We start from the raw sequence: 5,146 nt of genomic DNA, 5'->3' as shown, positions 1-5,146 counted from the left end.
TTTTCAATTGTAGCTTAACACACACTTGTATTTTATTACTGGGTTCCACACTTGACCCTCAACCGATATTAGGAATCAACATCATCTATTAGAATATTAAAATTCAACGTTTAATGTTGGGACACTAGGAAAATTAGTATCCACCAATGTTACTTTCTTGGTATACCAATAACAACAACTGTGTCTACACACCACCCCTAGGCAAAGTGACAGAATCTCCCTAAAACCATGGCTAAGAAGTGAACCATTTAGTTGAGTTCAGGGGCACAATCGCACATAGAGTTTTAGTATCCTTACGATTGCCCAAAACCGCCATCCAGGTTTTTCACATTGTAGAAGGGACATACAGAAATAAACATTAATTATACAGTTTTGTTTATTTTATCTTTTTATCAAAAGACGAGTTATTTACCAATCATTCATTTTGCAAATTAACATGCAAAACCCAATCACAATATTCGTTTTGCAAATCAATATGCAAAACACAATAACAAATATCATTTTGTAAATCAACATTCAAAATACAACTCGAGACCTCTGTCCGTTACAATATTTAATAGTGTAATTAGTTTAGAAAACCAATAACTTTTTATGGATTTTGCAATGCATTCAACAAAAATTTAGAGCAACACCTGCTTGTGCCCCACCTGGCCTACAGTGGTTCACTTTTAACCACTAATGCACCTTATGTAAAAACTACAATGAACATGTGATTACATAATTATCCAAATATGTCCATTAATGCACATTCATTCAAACATAATAAGAATGTACATGTATATCAAATTTTCATGTGCATATGATCACATGCTTGCAAAATACATTTTTATTTTTATGACTCATCTCATGCATAATATGCAAACATGTAATGTAGAATTTAAGATTCACATTTTCATTATATGTATATATATATATATATATATAAACAACATATTAAATTTCATAGGCATGTGTAATCAACAACTCTTTCTACTAGTTCAAGCAAGCTCGGGGTACAACACATACTCATCGAGTCCAAGCTATGCTGCCCACACACGGGACATCACTGGTAGTCACATGTAAATATTCCAATGCTCATATGCAAACATGCATAACAGTCTAGACATAAACATGCATAGTCTAGACATGGACAAATAGACCTATTTGAATATTGCGCATGTATAAATCTAAACATTCAACATGTAAAATCTGCACTTTTAATATATATAAATCTGGACATAAGCATGAACATTTTATATATGTAAGCCTGGACATTACCAAGCATAAATATGAGCATTAAATCTAAATATACATACAAACATGCAATCTAAACATATATATGTAATCTAAACATACATGAAATATGGACATATATAAACAGGTAAATTTGGATATAACTTGTAAATCTAAACATGCATGTAATCTGGACATAAATGAAATCTGAACATATATAATCAGGTAAATCTGGATATAACCTGTAAGTCTAAACATGCATGTAATCTGAACATATATAATAAGGTAAATCTAGACATAACCTGTTAGTCTAAACATGCATGTAATATGAACATACATAAAATCTGGACATATATAAATAGGTAAATCTGGACATAACATGTATGTTTATTATTGTTTTGAAAATTGCCAGTTTTATTTTGTTTGAACCTGCCTAGTTTTCCCTTTTTTGAATCTGCCCAGCCAACAGTAGGCTGGGCTTTAACAGCATGCAACACTGCCCAGTTTCTGTACAATTTTACATACATATATATATATATATATATATTATTCTGCCCAGACTGCACTAATTTTTTTTTTAAATCTGCTCAGCCAACCAACGTTCGGCTGGGCTTGACAAACTTTGAATCTACCCAGCCGAACGCAGATCAGCTAGGTCTGAACAACAATGAATCTGCCTAACTGACCTGTGCTCGGTTGGGCTTTAATAGGTTCTGAGCTTGCCCATCATCTCTTGAATCTGCTCAGCCGATGCAATCGACTGAGCATTAACAGTTTCTAAATTGTCCAATATATATATATATATATATATATATATATATATATATAGGCCTTTACGTATATGTATATATATGCATACATACACGTATATGTAGTGTCATAAACAAAAAATCAATATAAAGTGCATGTGTGCACATGATTATCTTGAGATCGACAAAAATAAATAATCTGTATACTTTTCTTTCAAATATCATAAGTAACGATTGCAATGATCATATATAAAACATACTCTCGCCATAAAATAAAAGTTTAAATCTGAGGTACACCTAAACAGCTGTGCATACATCAATTTTTCATACTTTGAACATGGGAAACCAAATCAAACTTGATGGAACCCTTCAAAAATCTCACCCGAATCCGATGTAAGCTCTTTTTTTCCATTTGAATCAAAAGAAAGAACTCATAGCTTGTTTGAACTCCGAAAAGGTTGGAGAAAACATCGAATGATCAGAGAAGAAAAGGTAGATCTCCTCCTTATTCTTCTTCTTTTCTTTTTCCTTCTCCTCCTCTCTCTTTCTCTCTTTCCCTCTTTCTCTCTTTATTTTCTTTCTTTCTTACTTTCTTTCTTTTTTGAAATTTTTATAATGGGGGCCTCTAGAGAGTGCCCCCCCCCGCCCCTTCTAGGGTTTTCTAATAGGGGTTGGAGATAGAGCTTCCCATATGAGAGTCTATCTCCAACTCCCTTTCCTTATCTCTCTAGATTTTAGTTTGACTTTCCAAACTTCTTTCCTTTTTCTTAATACTTACCTTCTTTTTTTTCTCATCTCACGACAACTATGGACTCTTCTAGAGGGTGGCGCCCCCTCTAGAAACCCTAGCTTCTCTCATCCAATAAATTTTAGAATTTATTTATTTTAATATTAAAATAATTAATTATTAATTAATAAATACCAAAAAAAATTTAGAGGGTTCTGAGAGTCTTTTTAACATTAAATATCTTCAAATTAACCATTTATTCTGATTTTAAAACTTTAATTTTATTGGATTTGATTCCAGATCTAAGATCAAAGATTCAAATCCATATCCAAAATCTATATGGATCCTAAGTTGGATTAGATCCTAATTAATATGGGTCTTGGACTAAGTACAGATCTATATTAACTTGGATCATATGGATAAGATATGGTCTGATCCAATCCAGACACGGTCCCATCGAAGCAAGCCTTTTTTTAAAAAGGAGATTTTCAGGCCAACCGTAACCCGAATTCAGAAAAATCAAATACCGTTCAACTCAAAATTTTCAGGCATTTCTAACGGTATATTACTTGAATTTCGCCTTCAAAATTCGTCTGAATTTAACCTAAATTTTGCTTGATTTTACTTGAATTTAAAAGTCAAAAATAAAAGTTTTTATCATGTCTTGTTTGGCTTGTTTAGGTCTTGTCAATGAGACCTGGGTTAGGCCCAGGCTCAAATATCATAACCTAAGATCGAGTGTTCTACCGATATATATACTACACTTAGCCCAAATTTCAATAGTTTATAAATTCAACTAAGTGTGAAAATACGCGATATTACAAAAAATGCATATGTAACTAAAAACTATGTTGAAAGTGATTATATCATGTTAATATTCTCAAAAAATTATATCATTTTAAAAAATAAGTAATCTTTTAAAAACATTGCATTATTTTGATTTAATATTGGTCTCTAAAAATATAACAACAAAATCATGATATTTATGATTATAATCTTGTTATACGAACCACGAACAAAATAAAACAAACCAAAGAAAAAGAGGAGAAGAGGCCACTAAATTTACGTGATTTAGCCTTAGGTTTATGCATATGGGTGAAGGAGTGAAAATCTACTAACAAATGCCATGAACACAATGACAATGCAAGAACTCGCCCAAAATTGAAATTGTATACAACATTGAGGCATTTGCAACCAAATTGGATTTTCCAAAGTTCTCAGGTTGTGTAAATTCATATAGCCTCACCGGGTGGATCAATTCCTAAACTGCATTTGGAAGCTGAATTGTTGTGGGTTTAGGGATGGCAGTGGACCGGGGTCAAATAGGGCCCCATCCCGTCTTGCCCCGTTTGGACTAGGGATGGAGGTTAAAATCAAAACCTGTGCGGGGATGGACTTATGATTTCCCTTGCCCCCCCCCCCCCCCCCCCCCCCCCCGATCTCTGCCTTGCCCCGTCCCCAATCCTTCTTTAGGGATGGCAATGGACCGAGAGAAAATGTGGCTCCGCCCCACCTCGCCCCGTTTGGACCGGGGATGGAGGACATGAAATGGGGATCTTGGATTCTCTCTACATATATCCCCAGCTAATGGACCGGGCTGATTGGGCTGTTGACAGGGTTGGCCCAATAAGCCCATGGGCCTAAACGGGCCGGGCTGAATATATACACATATGGCGCAGGCCTTGCCCTTGGAAGGCTGCTCAGCCCAGTGCCCACCTCTAGATAGCTACTAGCAAGATTTTTTTTTAGTAGTTCTAGATTTTACCTTAGCCGTTTATTCCAAATCCATTCGATCTAGACCAACATAAAGCCACACACGATGATTTTGGATGGTTGGGGAAGTGCGCTTCAGGTTTTCACATGCACCAGAGAATATCCTTCTTCGCCCATTCAGCTTTTGAAGAATCATGGCAATCTAGTTTCATATTGTGATCACATAACCTACAAAGTAGAGCAGAACTGAAAAAAGCAAAAAAGTGATCTAGATTTAAGAGCAAATCTTCTCCAACCTAAGGAGAAGGAGATGAAAAACCAAGTCCATAAGGGTCCAATTGAATCTATTTGTATTTTGAATTTCTATTTGATATTTTGGTCCTTGTATTTGGATCACTATATCTGATACACATTTTAAAGATAGTTTTTATTTTTGAAGGTTATCTTAGAAGGTAGTTTGTTTTGATTAAATTAGGAAAATCTTCTAATTAAGTGAAGTGATCTAATTGTTAATTCATAGTTGATATGAGAAATCCTAGTTAATTCTTTTGTTTAATTTTCAGTTATTTCGTTTTCCTATTATTTATGTTACCCCCACAAACTTCATTGAAAATTTCATACATGGTGTTAAAAAAAATTTGTCTGATTTGAGGTCAAGAATTCAAGACATCCACAATCGATCTCACGTATCTTTTCTATCATGTCAAAGATACGTGAGATCTGCATAACAGTGCTTGAATCAAGT

The sequence above is a fragment of the Nuphar pumila genome, chromosome 13, assembly GCF_984573655.1.
Source record: "Nuphar pumila chromosome 13, dmNupPumi1.hap1.1, whole genome shotgun sequence".
In the NCBI taxonomy this organism is placed as follows: domain Eukaryota; kingdom Viridiplantae; phylum Streptophyta; class Magnoliopsida; order Nymphaeales; family Nymphaeaceae; genus Nuphar; species Nuphar pumila.
This window is presented reverse-complemented; position numbering follows the sequence as displayed.